Raw genomic sequence first — 17,090 nt, forward strand, 5'->3', positions numbered from 1 at the left:
TGTGTTTGGCCATCCACTCCCCTTCTGGCTTTCTCTGGCCTCTACAGTTTAAGATAAAGTAAGGATCTAGATAGAATTGGTGTCCACAACCCAGCCTGCACTGTCCAGTAAGCATGCCCCAGGGCCTGAGCAGAAGAAGATGCCCATTTACTTCAGTCCAAGCTGCTTCTCTACACTGATTGCAATGTTTGCTAGCTCACTGTCAACTCCTTTGATGTGGCTTGAGTGCTCAATGGACATAGAGATGCTCTATGGCTGGTAGCACTAGAGGTAATGGGACTTAGCCTTTGGCCAAAGCGATTATCTTCAGAGCCCCGGAGTTGTTGCTGAGCAATGTGGCCATATAACTTCCCAACCTTACCAGTGTAGAGAAGTAATCCTCCCTCACTCAGGGTGGATATAGCTGGAGAAGACAAACCCATTGTTACGGAGAGGATGCCCAATAGGAACATACATTAGAAATTTGGTCCCTACTATGGTAGTTTTGAGAAGTAGTAGAATCCTAAGAGGTGGGGTCTCCTTGGAGACCAGCAGGTTGATGGGAGAAAACCTTTCCAAAATAGACTGATAGAGACCTCACAAAATCAACGTTTCTGTGATGGTCAATCATTAACAACAGTAAAAGGGGTGGATGTGGCCACAAACTCCCCAGATTTCCTGTATTTTACCGACTCCTCCCACAACACCATCAGCCATGTTGGTACCAGAAGATGCTCACCATAACTAAGCATGTACCAGCATCGTGCTCTTGACTCAGACTTATGAACTGAAGCCATTTTGCTTTAGAAAGTATCTAACCACTGGCCTTGTATCATTGCAACAATAGAAAATAGAATAAGACCCTCATTCCAAGAAACTACAATACCTTTGTGAATGGAAACATTTTCCTGAATGGTAGACCATCATACCAAGGAAATACTACATTTGCCACAGAAGAAGCCAGCCTCCTCTGGGAATGGCTCAGGTACTCAAAGATTTCTGCTGATTTCAGAGTCCGTGTGAATTAATCTTGCTACCTTCCCCAGGGGGAAATGTGAGAAACTTATGTGACTCACCACTGTCCTGAATGGATCCTATTTTCTGGCATTCCATGAGCATAGCCCAGTCCTTTGCCTGCTACCTGTATCTCTCTTGCCATGTCACTTTGAGAATGCAGGCTACCTGGAAATGCATAAAGCAGGACAGGTTCCAAAAAGCACTGCCCAGGAGCAGAGGAACATCCAGTGCATCCCTTCTGTACCTACCTGAGCTGCTGCATCCAGGGGAAGGGAGGCTGCAGCTGGGGATGGCCCTCTTGGCAACACAAGAGACTGCCTGTATTCTAGCACCTCCTTCCACATCCTAATGGAAACAGTGAGCCCCCACAATGGCTGGGTGGGCAACGATAGGATGAGGGGAGTCAGAAAGAAGCATACTCTTGCCACCCAGTACTCTTGCCCACGATGAGAAAACGGGCACCGTGAACACACCAAAGCATAAGAATGGCTATGGGGCTGAAAAGATCACGTGCTTCAAAGGACTAACGAGCCAGAAGCAAACTGACCAAGCACCTGCTGCTCCTCAGTGCCACCTCCTCCCAAGGATGCCAGTTGGGTGATGGCTGATGCCATGCTTTGAGATGCTCTGACAGAAGGGACTGAATCACTGTGGACTGAGGATTGTCCAAGAAACCAAGTGCTTTGGAGGAGCATCAGAACTGCTGGCTGCCACTCAGAGCAGAGCATGCCACCGGCTTTGCTGGAGCTCCAGCTCCGGTATTAATAAGTGTTTCCATGGCACTTGATGCTTCACAATTATCCTTCCTAACACAAGTGCCTCAGAAGAAGTGGAGGGACCAACGTAAATGATTCTGCTTTCTCTTCTGCTTGCTATCATTTGAGGCAGGTGCCTTGGGTCCCCATATACCTTGAGAGCCTAGAGTCTCTCGCTATTGAAAAGGTCCACACTCCCCCTTTCTGCCACTCTCCCATCCCCATTTCCAGGCCCGTTCAGCAACAAACTCCATCTGTTCATCCACTTATTCACTTAGCAAACACGTGTTGAGCACTGACCGTGTGCATCACTTTTGGCACCAAGATTTAGCAGAGACTAAAACGGAAACAAAGATCTCCCTCCTTGTGGGACTAGAGTAAGGCAAGGAGTTAGATAAGCGGACTAATATTTAATGCTATAAATAAAAGCGGAGCTGAATGACTGGCAGAGAGTAAATAGTGGGTTTGATTATAGACCTAGAGAGACAGAGGATCTTAACTGAACAGGAGTCTGAGTGGAATGAATTACCATGTTGGCCATGCAAAGGTCCTGAGGTGGGATCACAGTGCATGTCCAACTGGGACCAGCAGGAAGCGGGAAGGGAGGATGTTGCTATGGCAACATGAAATCAGAAGGCAAATGACCCTCTTCCTGAACACCTGCAATAGATGTGTATCAGGTGGCTCATTTGACTTTGCCCAGCAGCTGCTCTGTAGTGCCCCCGTTAGACATGCCTGTGAATTTTCATCCCAAACCCTTGAAGGCTCTCCAAATTTACTTCTAGATCTGTGTGGCTTCTGAGCCCATGGTCCTCCTCCACTCATCCTCGTGCTCTAGAATCCTAGTTGATTTCCACTGCCCCCTGGAAGCCAAGTAGATGGCTCAATCACACTACAGTCTGGTAAACCACCTATGTCCTCTGAGTGTTTGCTTTATTTTCAGTTGGTGGCCCAGTGATTGGGTCAGTCTCATTCGGTGATTTGTCTTTGAGGAAGGTATGCATTTACTCCACGCTCTTTGATCTAGTCATTTAGCATTTTCTAAATTTCTCTCTGTCTGCCTGCCTGTCTACCTGCCTATCTATCTCTGTCTCTCTGTCTCTCTGTCTCTCTCTGTTCTCTCTGTTTGTCTGTCTGTCTGTCTGTCTGTCTATCTCTCTCTCTCTCTCTCTCTCTGTGTGTGTGTGTGTGTGTGTGTGTGTGTGTGTGTGTGTGTGTGCTTACGAGCATGCAAATATTTGCAAGTGCACATGGAGACTGGCCTCTTTTATTGTTCTTCAAGGGCCAGTCCTTTTTTTTTTTTTTTGGAGAACAGGTCTCTCACTGACACCCACAGCTCATCAATTTGTCTAGACCTGCTGACCACTGAGCCTCAGGGATCTTCCTGTCTCCATCTCCCCGAAGCTAAAATAAGCCTATGCTACCATGATGCACAGCTTTTCACAGGGTGCTAGAGACTGAACTCAAGTCCATGTGCTTGTGGGGAAGGCCTTTTACCATCTGGCCATCTTTCTAGCCACTAATTTAATCTTTCTAAAAGAGTTGCAGTCTATCCCATGCTAAACACTGACTTGGAAGCTGGGGATAGACTATTAAGTCTTTGGGCAGAGAGGTTGTGATATGGGCGGTAAACGGCCCACAAAAGCACAAAGTACCATGAAAGCAAAAACAAAGCAATGACTGACTCTTGCTGGGGAAGAAAGGAAGGCTTTACAGTGGGTGTTGACATTGTCAGTGGGTACTGAGGTATATGTAGGAGTTTATTAAAGACAAACTAGAAAAGACAGAAGAATAATGTTTCTCACCTTGGGGAAATTTTATTACCACAAGACATCGGACAATGTGCAGAGAAGCTCTGGATGATGTGAGCATGGGCAGGAGAGTACTGGCTTCCAGGAGACAAACACCAAAGGTGGCGTTCACCATCTTAAAATGTATAGAATGCATACTATGTACAAAGATGCCACATTGTACTTGGAGCTGGCAGATCCAGAAAACCCCAGAAGTGCTGGTGTGGAACAGATATAGAGGAAATGAAGGCAAAAAAAAGGGGGCAGAAGAGACTGTGGACTCCAGCAGCCAGAAAGGTTGCTCTCAGACACAGAGCCAATTAAAGGGATGTTCAGGTAGGCAGAAATAACAGCTGGCAATTGCTAAGCCTCTGCTCTGCTCAGGGCTGTCGATTTATGTAACCTCCAGAGAGAGGGAGGGAGAGAAACAGGAGGGAGGGAAGGAGGGAGGGAGAGCGAAGGAGAGGGAGGGAGAGAAGGAAGGAGGGAAGAAGGAGGGAGAGAGACTGAGGGACGGATTTTTTCTGCTTTACAGATCAAGGGATCAAATTGCAGAAGAGGAAGAAAGGCCTTCTGTCTGCTCAAGGTCAGTCAGAGAATCATCAGCAAAGGATTTCTATTCAAGTCAGGATCTGTCTGACCCCTGAGCCAGACACCTTGAGCAGACAGACATCCTCTACGTATGGCCTCAGGTGGGGCTGTGGATATATGCTGGCCACCATAGAAAGTTCCCTATTGACAGTGTCACAGTGATTTGAACACAGCAAGGGTCCAGTGAAGAAGAGGTAGATGCTTGTGACACAAAGCTAGCCTAAAATCAAGTGACACTATTTCTGTGCTTCTATTGCCCAGCAGGGTCTGTGTCTCAGAACACGGAGATCTCTATGTCCAGGAAGCATGATCTTCCCTCCCCTTCCTTCTCCTCTCCCTCTTTCTCTTCCCTTCCCTCCCCTTGCCTCATCCCCTTCTTTTCCCTCCTCTCCCCAACTCTCCCCTTCTGTTCCAACCCTTTCCTTTCCTTGATTCCCTTACTCTCTTCTATTTTATCTTCCCCTTCCTTTCCCACTGCTCCCTTTTCTTTCCTCCCTTCTTCCATTTCCTTCTTTCCTTCTTTTTCTTTATTTCTATCTCTCTGTAAGCATTGTGAAGTAGGATACACTTACTAAAACCGATCCCTCTGCCCCAGCACATTTGCAGACAGCACTTCCCATCTGCCTTTGTGGCCCTGTGACTGAATTCTGGTAATAAACATTGAAGAAACCAGCATCCACTTCAATGGGCCTTGGCCCAGGACAAGCTACCCCATGCCCTTCCTCCTCAGTTATCTCCTCCTATGCCTGCCAGATAACTCTAGGCAGGCATTCCACTTGGTGGAGGCCCAGGACTGGGGGAGGTCCCAGTAAGGTAGCATCGAACTTTTTCCTTCTGCACTGGGTGTAGGGTATACATGACCAAGTCTTATGGGGTTAAACTAGGGAGATTTCCAAATTAACTTGGAGCAGCAGAGGGACTGACCTGCTGACCTAATGTTTGAAGAGAAGGCATGTATGTCCCTGAGACTTAAGGGCCATTACACACACAATAGAGTCAAGAACACGCCTTTTTCAAAGAAATTCTAAATAAACAAATTCCCCTGGCCTGCTCTACGATCTACTGTCGCCACTGTGCAAATCTTAGTTCTGTTACTAACCACCTGAGGAACACACACACACACACACACACACACACACACACACACACACAGAGAGAGAGAGAGAGAGAGACAGAGAGAGAGACAGAGACAGAGAGAGACAGAGAGAGACAGAGAGAGACAGAGAGAAACAGAGAGACAGAGACACACAGAGAGAGACAAAGACAGAGGCAGAGACATACACACAGACAGATAGAGAATAGGGAGCATAGGGAGAAGGGGCTTGGTCTGCACACTGATGGCTATCCTAGCATCCAGGCCTGATGACTTCTTGTGGCTGACTTGCAAGAAAAATTGTCAAGCTATGTTGTCTGACTTGGTGTCTTTCTACCCAAGATAAAATCACATTTGTTAGCAGAGAGGCAAGATTGAATGTTGAGTGGAAAAACATGGTCTATTAAGGGGAGGGAAGGTGTAGTTGTGAATGAGTAAAACAGCTCAGATTGATGATGCAAAGGCCAGTTCTTCCTTTTTCTGTATGGTTTGTTTCTGACTTTCATGGTCCATGGGGTACAGGCAGGAGTGCTCAGCGTGGTCCTACCCAGGGAGGAGGGCTAGAAGGTTCGACCAAGCACAGCCAACTTTCTCAATGCAAGTGAAGATTTATCTAAGACACAAGCATCTACTCACTCCTTTTGTTCAACCAAAACCCTCGATGCAGTCACTCTATTTCCCAGGGGCCCTCATCCCTCTGAAACAAAGTATCTTCTGCCTCTCCACACTGCTTCTACTGTAGTCTCCATCTCAGAAAAACAGCCCTTAGCAGCCTTGGTGTTCCAGGCTCCTGAGAAGGAGCTGTGCTGGTGTCCTGAGCACCTGCCATTTCTCTCTTCTTCAGTTAACACCATAAAAACACAGATCTCCTTCCCTCCGACTCAACCAGCTACCATGTGGTGTTAACGCTGCTTGCTCTCTCTGCCTCTCCTGCTTGGCATTGCTAAATGCCATTCCCTGTGGCACTTGGTGCAGGCCTGCAGGGAGAAAATAACACAGAATTAACCTTGAACATAGGTGTGGGGGTGAAGAAAACAACTTTACCAAGATGAGAATAATAAAGGACCAGTAATCACCCCCTTAATGTTATCTCTCTGGGGGGGGCTGTGTGGGAAAAAGGGGGCTGGATTTTTGCCTTTGATAACAGGAATTGGTGCCTGGGTTAATCTCCCTTCTTTCTACCGGCATGTCCAGGCAGTGCTGGCAAACAAGCCAGCTAAGAAACACAAATCAGCAGCCCTAGCATCTGTTCCCCCAGGAATCAGGCATAGGAGGATAGCCTAGCTGAACAGTGCCCCAGCCATGAGCCAAAACTTGTTCCAGGAGCCTGAACACTTGGCACCCAGATGTTGGAATTTCAAGGATAGATTTTACGTGGTTCAGCATAATTCAGGAGTTTATAGGGTCAGACTGCCTTCCTTTGCCTTCTCTCGTTTCTACTTCAGTGAGTCTGATTTTCAAAACCATCTTATTTACCCATCATAGGGACACTGGGGAAGTCTGGATGCTTAGATAGTAATGTACTAAGATGTCCCTCAAAGGAGTGTTAGGGGGGGCCTTGCTAAATATACTTGCAGTACAGTTGCCTGGGGTGGGTCTAGGGTATAAATTCTATGTCAAAGGCAATGTTAATGCTACTGTGGGTCATACATTGGTTAGCATCCATGGCAGGTGAACTTTTATTGAATTAAGCAGCCTGGAGGTGTATCTGTTGAAAGAGGACTAAGAAGGCATTTAGGATCTTGGGTGGGAGACCCTGTGCCTTTCAGAATTGCTGATCTCTGCACCTCAAAAGGTCATGAGTCTAAACCTTACAGGAACCTTTAAAGTCAGACACCCTGATTAATGAGACAGTAATGCAACATCAGATAGGAGAATGGACTCATTTTCCAAGAGGCACATGAACTGTACACAGGCTATAAACAGTGAGTGACTTTTAACTCTATGACCAACTTGTCATGACTTTGTCCTCCAAGTGGCCTCTCAAAAAGAGGGGCCAAAGAATCATAAGCTTCCTCCTTCTCCGATGTCACCAAAAGACTGGCAGAAACATCATAAAGAATTTGGAAAAAGGAAGGTGGGGTACAGGGTGCTCATCAGAAGGCCCTTTCCTTTCACGAGAGCTTCACAAGGATTCCCAGACAACATTGGAGGAACTGCCTAACCCATTCTGAGCTCTTCAAGAGAATGTGGCTGCTTTCAGATAGACATCAGATATCACCAGCAAAATCTCTCAATTCTGGAGCGAGCCTCTTCAGAGATAGTGGGCGGAGTCACTGCATCCACAATTCTCTACCCCTGGCTCATCTGTTTCCTCCTCACCCAGACCACCCTTAACCAGCTTCTCTGTCTTAGAGTTGCCACTTCTCTTTGTCTTGTCCTCATTTCACCCCTTGTATTCGACGCACCCCATTGCCTTCCCAATTACTACTGTGGAAATTCACTCTCAGGTGTCTATTTCTGACTCTAGAAAGAGCAGGCATCTTCAGCCACTTCCGGTGAGATGCTTGTGGCACTCTCCCACATGAGTCCATCCGACCCACAGTGTCGATGGCAATCTATGTCCTAAGAGCCCCCAAATCTGTACCATCAATGTTCCAGGTTCCAATATCCAAAGACTCCTCAAGTCCCAGGAGTTCTGAAGAACGCTGATTGTTGACGGGAAAGAAGAAAGCAGGCAGAGGAAAGAGAGAAGGAAAGAGCTTACTTCTGAGTACTGTGAAGCTCATGAAATGACGCAGTTATCCACCAAGGAGCTCCAACCAGACTTCTAGGAATGGTCCCAGTCTCTTCCCTCTTTCCCACCACCTCCCAGTTCAGTTTTAAGTCTTAAAAGTTCTTTAGTGTGACATTTCCAAGGACCGCTGCCTTTTCATACAACCTCCTTTTATAGTTTAGGTACATTTTCTTCTTTTTAGTAATCAAATTAAATTTTTATATAAAAAATAATATTTTATTAAAATTTAATTCATTACAACTTATTTAAAATTCAATTAACATTAGATTTCATACTGTAATTTTCAAACAGAATTTGTTTTTGTTGATTCCCTTTTCTTCTCTCCTAAGCCCCTAGACCCTCCTTGAACCTCCACCTTCCTAGTACCCTTCCCACTTTCACCTCACTTGTGTCCTGGTGCCCTCCCTGTCTTTTCTGACACCTCTATTTTTTCAATCTCCTCGCCCCTTTCTAGTTTCAAGGCTGTTTCCACACTCAGTCCCTTTCACATATAAACATACAAACACTGAAAACTGGGCTCCACCTCAGAGAAAGAACATGTGATTTTTGTTTCTTAATCTGGGTTCTGACCTTTTAACTCCATCTGTTTTTTTGCAAACTTAATGCTTGTTTCTTTTTTATTAAAGACATTTGCTTTTATAGGTGTGTTAACAAGTATGTATGTTGTATTGTGTACCGAACAGCCCCTCCTCCTTTACAGTGGCTTAGCCTTAACCCCCCCTGAGCTACTTTTCAGTCTTCCTTGACCTCCTCCAGAATGCTACTACTTGTTGCCAAGTGCCACAAGAAAGGAATAAAGGAACGGCTAGGCCTGCCTGGACAGGCGTTTTGCATGTTGGGAGTTTTAACCAGAACCATATTAACCTTGGCATTCACACCATTTAGGCAACACTAATATTTTCCCCAAGAGAGTGACAATTCCAATTGCTCTTAGAAAGAACTGCCCCATGACTCAGCAGTCAACAGCAAACTCCACCCATCAGTGGTGGATTTATTTTCTCTCTAGGGGTAGGGTCCCTGCAGGTGGAAGTTTACCACACAAATCCCATTTGACTTATTTCTGGCCCACTGGGAAGACAGGATCCATAAAAGATTGGTTAGAAGGGCTTAATGAGCCCCCGTGCTAGTGATTCAACAGGATTGTTTTTCTGCTGTCTCTGCCTCTTCTCCTTCTGCTGGGGAATACTTCTCATGAAGTCTTTCTAGTCCATACAATGAGACTGTTCCCTCAGTACCTCAACTTAAATATCAAAACACTTTACACGAACCAGGAAGCAAGGCATGCAGTCTACATGACTATGTGAGATTTCCAAATATGACTTCTGAGTCTACCACTTGCCCATGACAAGAAAGTGGTTGAGTGTCATAACATCTCCAAGTCACAATGCCTTCATTTATAAAACTGACCCCACCCCGTCCATCATAGCTACCATATTCCAATTGGAAATAACTTCTAAATTTTATGAACTCCAGATCTTATTGTAAATATAAAAGTTATCACAATTGATGATAGTAATTTTATAAATAGATTTTTGAAATTGGTTGCAGTGAACTCAAATTATGAAACCTAGTTACTGAAAATCGAGAAGCAGGGGAGAATTACCAATAGGTAGTAAGAAGAGGGAAAAGGCCCCATGCTGAGTCTGATGGAGGAGAGGGGCCAGATTTCAGAGGATAAGAATGGCAAGTTACTGTGTGAGAAAATAAACAGTCTCAACTCATGCAGACTTTAGAGGACACCCTAGGAAGTTTGGATACTTTCTGAGGATCTTTGGAACAGGTGAAGTGTTTTAAGCAGAAGAGAGTCATGGCAAAGTTTTCCATTTAAGGAAATCATTTTAATGCACTATGGGGATTAGACCCAAGACAGTGAAACCAGAAAGAGATACAGTGGCTTAAGGCTGGCTGTAGGAATCCAGGTTGAAATGATTGTAACCGTCTTCATTGTGACCACTGTCTGGCCATTCAGATGTCCCCAGTAAGCATTCTAAACCCTATCAAGTTAACAAGACCAACCAATCGTCAGCTGAACACTTAGGCTGGATTAGAGTCAAGATTGTGTCTTGACATGTGCTCTATGTGACAGGAGTTTCTGAGGAAGCCAAGGTTCGTTCTGATGGCTATGGAACAGCTCTATCTGGCTTAACATAGAAGCTGCTTCCTCCTGCCTCGTTACCATTCATGAGACAGTTTCATCTGTCCTTGCATCTATTATATATTACACTGTGTATCCTTGGGTTTCTCTGCCTATCTTTGATCTCCCGGCCCCTTCAGTCTTTCTTGGCTGATTCTTATACACTGGGATTTCCCCAAATTGAAAATGATCCAAGTGAGAGAGGGCAGTGGCCAGGGCTGGGAGAGAGAGTAGCAGCATGGATGAAGAGGTATGACTGGGAGCAAAAACTAAGTAGGCAGTGCGATGTCATCTGATAAACTGTTATCCAAACTACTACCTCCAGGAAGGTGAACCAGATCAGCAGGTGGCATAGAATTCCAATCGAAAGATACCTGTTTGATTTGCAGCTATGGAATTTATCCATTAATGATGATGACCTTCATATATTGAGTAAGCCACTGAACCTCTCCAACTCCCCACTTTCCTCATCAATAAGACAGAAAGAATAGGCACCTGCTTTATAGAGAAGTTGGAAGCTCAAGTCAAATATAACACACAGAATGTTTGTACATACTCCAATACTGCATAATGGTAGAACATAGACAAAGAGACAGTCATTCAGTCTTTCATCCAGGATTCTGCCTTGACACTTCTTGGGCCTACCTTGATTTGTAACCAGCCAGGGCTTTCTTTCCATGCTTCCTTAAATTTTATAAAGCCTTTCGTCGTGAGAAAACTTCACAAGAATCTTATTAGACACAGCAAAGACCCAAATCAGCACAAAGCTTACATATAAAAGCTTTAGCCAAAAAATAGGGATTTCTCTGGAGGCTCTATATGTGCTTAAATGGCGCGGAGAGCTAAATTGTGAAATTACAAATGAGATGGGGAATGGCATATTTGATTATACAGAGTCATCTGCAATGCCTCATAACACGTGAGAAATCTGAGAGGCTGTTTATCTGGCAGTGAGCCCTGGCAGGGTCTGCAGAAGAACCCAGGGAGTTCTAATGGGACCTTCATGCCTGCAGCCTGCGTCTCACTTTCTCCTGTTTCTAAAGGCTCACAGAGACATTCAACTTGATTTATGTGAAAAGAAATGAAAAGATCAGTGCTGTTTCACAGGCAACGAGATAATGTTATATAGCGATGAGAAGGTACGGTCTCTGTTCTCAGTTTACCAAGGGCCTAGGGTCACCACATACAATCCAGTGTTGACAGAGGATGCTTTACCTACTGAAAATGAGCCTCTCAGACATGCTGGGAATAAATCCCAGAACCACCCACCATTTACTAGCCTTGTGAGGACTTAACATTTCCTCTGCTATAAAGCAGAGTTGGTGTCACCCACTGCAACGACACAGGTGGAGAGCCAGTGCTTCCGCCACGAAATCATTCCACAGTTAGCCAGGTGCCTTGTGTTTTGTAGGTGGTGCTGCGACTGAAGACATGGCAAAAAGACACTCGGTGACCCTTGGCCTCCCATGAGTCCCAGATGGAGTCTGAGTTCTTGATACAATGTCCCAAGATACACATGAGATAGAATCACCTTCCTAACCCACGAGTTCCACTTCATCACTCAAACTAAAGCCAGGAGCGAAAGCAGTAGCTGTCCTCTCATCATCTGGCATCCAAAGCCAGTCTTCTGACTCATAACCATCCCTGCTTTCTCACCAGAGTTCCTTCTGCTACGGCACTCCCCCAGAGGTGTTGACATGGCTTCAGGCAGGTGTGCGGGAGGTGAGCAGCAGAGAGCAGATTGAGGGCTGTGTCAGGAAGTCCCTGGTCCAGATGTAAAAGCAGAAGGGAAGCTTGTCTCTGTGTTTCATCTTCCAGCTCTGAGAAATTCCAGAAGAGGGGCAGGGAACTCCACGTGAGGGCTGTGTCTTGCTTCTCCTCCCCCTAACCAGGCCACTGAGGTTATATCCCCAGAGGTCAACATCAAGGTATATTTAAAGCCTTGTGCAGAGGCCCACAGCAGCCCTTACTACAAGAATTTATAACCTGCATATAGAGAGCCCAGACGAATCCATCACAGTGAACAAAACACATAATAAATCTGTGTGTGTGTGTGTGTGTGTGTGTGTGTGTGTGTGTGTGTGTGTGTGTGTGTTGCCCAAAGGTACCCAGAGCATGCTGAATGGAGAGGATAAGAAGGCAGGTCATTAATGTATTTTAACTTGATTTTGTTCCTTAACCACTGTTAAGTTGATAGAGGTGGACAACACATAAAGAAAATATTCTCTCTCCATGGACTATCTTCCTGTTTCCCTCATACCACAAGCTCTTCTCAAGAAGACTCTGCAACATTTGCTAAAATATGTTCCATTTTTCTAACACACACACACACACACACACACACACACATACACACAGCATGCACAGGATCACACATGTACATACACAGCTTAGTAACCACTCTCAGTCTAGGTGCTTCTCAAACCTTTTCTTGGTGCTTTTGGTAGGGATGTAACAGCTCTGGAAACCTCAGTTACAAGATCCCTTTGATAATCAACTCAGAATTGCTTTAGGACTTGCCTAACTGTGGGATCATGAAAGGCACCTTGGTTTCCGCTTGAGCAAAGGCTTGAAACCCTGGTGACCCTGAAAGGGACAGTAGGCATTTTTCCTGACACCCGGCAAACCAGGCCCCATCACTAGCTACAGCCCCCATAGATTTGTGGCCATCAGTCACATAAGGGCAACGCCCCAAGCCCCTCCACAGGTAGAGGACTTTACCACAGGTCACAGGAAGCTCAAGACAGAGCTCCATTATAATGAGGTACCTAAAGGCCTGGAGGCTCAGTCAATGAGCTTTCCTTCCCAGACACGCCTCCCTGAAAAAGGTATTTAATCTCAGGCCCACCTTGAAAAGTGGAATATGGTTTTAGTCATCTACCTTCTGCCCAGACAATAAATGTCTTAAAACCATGGACTGAATCTTTTCATCAGGATCCGCTGTGGGGAGCCTTAGAAAAGCCCTTCACCTACAGAGCCTCTGTCTAATCTCCCATAGAAGGCTTCCCTGCAATCCCAGCCTCAGCCACAACCAAACCCACCACCGCTTTCAAGCTAAAGACTCTCCACCACAGGACCATCCAGAGACCCCCCATCCTTTTTCCCCCTCAGCCCCAGGCTAGATCCAACCCGTTGGCCCCCAATCCTGCTCTCAGCTCTTCCTCGGCATCCCAACAGAGCCTGGATGCTGAAGAGCCTGAGAACAAGATGGCCGTAGCCTCCTTGTAGGCCTGGGGACCCCAGAACTAGCTCCAGCTGTGTCCTGCACCTCAGATTGAGCTTCCCCACCCCTGGAGTGGTAACCCCCATCCTCCTGTCTTCCCAAAGCCCGACACCTGCCCTGCGATGGCATGGGGTAAGTGAGGTCAACTTCCAAGGCAGTATACTGTACAGAACTTCCTAGAAGACTCAGGAAAATAAAAATGTGTTCACCCTGTACCTACATCCAACCAGGAAGCCCTGCTGACTTGCTCTGCTGAATTTACCTATGATGTGCCAATATATTCCCCTTGTCTTCAACCCCTTTCTCCCAGACCTCCAACTGGTCATCCGGGTGCCACGTCCTTCAGAACTCTGACTCACCCCCGCAGACTTACTCAGTGTCCTCAAGGACATTTTCACAATTTACTTTGTGGTATTAAAAATCATGTTTTTGGGAATCTGCCTCAGACATCACATTGAGAACAGGGCTTGGTCGCCCTTAGGTGCCCAGCTCCTATCTGACACTCATAAGGTGCTCAAGAGCTACTGCTGGTCTGCCTAGAACATCTTGCTAGGCTAGCTCCTGGCGTGTCTACCTATCTCACTGGGCTGGAGGTGGAGACATGGGCTCACTGTCAGGTCATAATTTGGATCCTCTAGTGTCTCGCACAGCTCTTGGAACTCTGTTATGAACAGGGGGAAAAAATGAATGAATTGGTACATGAATAAGCCCTCAGTTTTTCTCCGCATTCGTGAAGGCGTTTCCCAATTCTAAAATAATTCCGGCTTTAATTCTTATTGTCTGCCCTGCGTGTGCACACAGACAATAAGAACTAGTTCATTTGGCTAGGGGAATATGGCATTCCTGTAGAACAGATGGGAAGAGCTTTAACAGACAAAAGAAGATTTCACCTGGGCCCGAAGCATGGCCATGTATTAGTCAGGGTTTCTATTACTGTGATAAAATACACAGACTAAATTCAACTTGGGGAATAATGGATGTATTTCATCATACAGATTATAGTCCATCGTCTAAGAAAGTTATGGCAGGAACCCAGGGTAGGAACCTGGAGGCAGGAGCTGATGCAGAAGCCATGGAAGAATGCTACTCACTGGCTTGTTCCCCATGGCTTACTTGACCTGTTTTCTTATAGCACCCAGGACTCCCAGTCCAGGGGTAGCTCTGTCCACAGTGATCCTGGTCATTCCACATCAATCACCAATCAAGAAAATGTACTACAGACGTGCCCACAGAGCAGTCTGAAGGAAGCATTCTCTCAATTGAAGTTTCCCCTTCTACAATATCTCTAGCTCGTGTCAAGTTGACATAAAACTAGTCAGAAAGCTATAATTTGGGTAGAAAGGGAGGGACACCCCAGAAGGAAGGGACAGTGGTAGGAAAGGGTGGCCCCTCTGGCCCTGGAACTTGTTTTCTGGGTCTGCTCTATATAGAAAGTAGACAAATGGGCTCTGCTCTTTTCCCTGCATCTGCTTCTGATTTCCAGAGCCAGCCTTTTACCTGACCTGTTCCTCATGTGGAATACCTCAGAGCTGAACATGCTGAGATGGAAGTCAGTAGGTCAATAGGTGGCTGAACGTTTGCCCAGGACTAAGTGTTTTCAAGGACTCAAGACTTTCCAGGCAAAAATCAGGAGACTGTTAGACAAACAAAGATGGGTTGGTCACTTTAATCTCATGAAAAAAAGAATAAAGTAATGTAGGGCAACTTTCAGAAAACTCGCCCTCCACACATTCCCCATTTTGAGTTCTAGTTTCTGATTTATTTTCAAAACTGGAAACAAAATAAAACAATTTTTATAACTTAAAAAAAAACAGAAGTTTCTCCTACCAAGGAGTTTCTTTCCATGACTCTCCTCCTGGTTTAGGTTATGTGTGTCTGACCTTGGGTATGCAATAGGACAGTCAACAGGACAGATTGACAAGCTCTTGCATAAACACCATCAGCAGTCAAAACTTACCAAATACACGGCGTTAATCTTCACTGGAACTGATCCTACAGCCTCAATATTGAAGCAATATGGCACACATGTGATGTCTATTCTTGATTATCAGGTTGACACAGTTATAGAAAAGGAACCCTGAGTGAGAGATCGCCTGTTAGATTACCCTATGGCCATATCTGTGGGGCATTTCTTGACTGCTACTTAACAGGGGAGGGCCTAATCTACTGTGGGTGGTGCCATAGGCAGGTAGTTCTGGGTTATGTAATAAAAATACTGAGCAGGCCAGTAAATAGAATTCCTCCACCCTCTCTAGCTCAGTTCCTGCCTCGGACTGTAGCCTGTATGCTAATAAACTGTCTCCTCCTTGAGTTGTTTTGATAATTTTTTTTCACAGCAAAAGGAAAGTATATTTGTTAAATGGGTGGGTTACTGGTTTTTTTAAACAGTAGGGAATTATTCTTTGACTATTCCACAGTCATGCTGGGACGATCCAAAAGTGGCCAGTGTAAATGTACCTCTCGAACATGTCCAACTCTCTGCACCAGGTTCTCAACATGTATCTGATGGCTTCCAATTTAGTCCAATTAAGAGACTCCTGAGTGTTCCAATGAGCAGATCTCTGATGTTTTTTGTGCATTTTCCTTGGCTCTTTCCCGTCTGTCAAGTTGTCTTATTCAGCTTCAATGTGATAATTTTGGTTTCATCTTATTATATCTTATTTTTTATATATTTTTAAATAAATGGATGGATGGATGGATGGATGGATGGATGGATGGATGGATGGATGGATGAAAACCCAACTACTAAAGTAGAGGTTGACAAATGAATTTTTGCTTATACCTACTGAAAGAGAGAAATCAGTTTTCTCCAATGGAGTAACATTGGGTACATCAACCACTCCAAGGCAGGCCTCACATTCAGTAGTCAACTAATGTGTAATGGACTCTACAGGTGTGTGTGTGTGTGTGTGTGTGTGTGTGTGTGTGTGTGTGTGTGTGTATTTCTACAGGTGTGTGTGTGTGTGTGTGTGTGTATTTGGTTACAGTTTGGTGTTTTATCTTTTAGTGGAGGGTAATTTATTTTGGTTTTAGGAGCTTTAGCTGTTGTATTGGTTTTTTGTTTGATTGGTAGGTTGATTGATTCTTGAAAGAGAACTTGAAGTTAGTGAGTAGGAATGGAGAAGGGATCTGGAAGGGCTTGGGAAGGGGAAGAATATTATCAAAATACAATTAAATTTAAACACTTTTAAATAGTAAATAAGCAACCAAGCTGCTTTTTACTTTTAAACAAAATAATAATAACCAAGTGTAATCTTAGCACTGTTTTCATGGTGTGTAGAGCTATTCTGGCTGTGGAACCTATCCTATTAGATCACCTTTAGATGTAGAGGTGCAAGTGTGCTCACTCTGTAAGCACAAAGGCTCAGTAGCCTGAGCGTGGATGCCCTCAGACACGCTCTTAGATTCAGTGATAAGCAAGTTCCACAAGCACCTCGACTGGTTTAGCAGTGCAGTCCAGAGGGGACAGGGTGTCCTCTCTGCTGATCTTGTAGGCCCTGGGACCATTAGGCCATTAGACTTCAAGGAACTCTACCTCTGCTCCACTGAGACTTAGAAGGAGGAATTTCAACTGGGATTTAGGAGACAGAAATAATTTGATTTCAAATTCTTATATTTTCCCCAAGTTTTTACTTACAAATAAATCCAAACCCATAAAAAGCTAAAAATGCAATGGAGTAGAAACTTACATGCATGCGTTGTTCCCGTCTTGACTGCTAATATGTGTATGAGATTTCCCCCTCCACCAAACCACTTAAAAATGCACCATTG

The sequence above is a fragment of the Rattus norvegicus genome, chromosome 8 (genome assembly GCF_021556685.1).
Source record: "Rattus norvegicus strain SHRSP/BbbUtx chromosome 8, alternate assembly SHRSP_T2T, whole genome shotgun sequence".
In the NCBI taxonomy this organism is placed as follows: domain Eukaryota; kingdom Metazoa; phylum Chordata; class Mammalia; order Rodentia; family Muridae; genus Rattus; species Rattus norvegicus.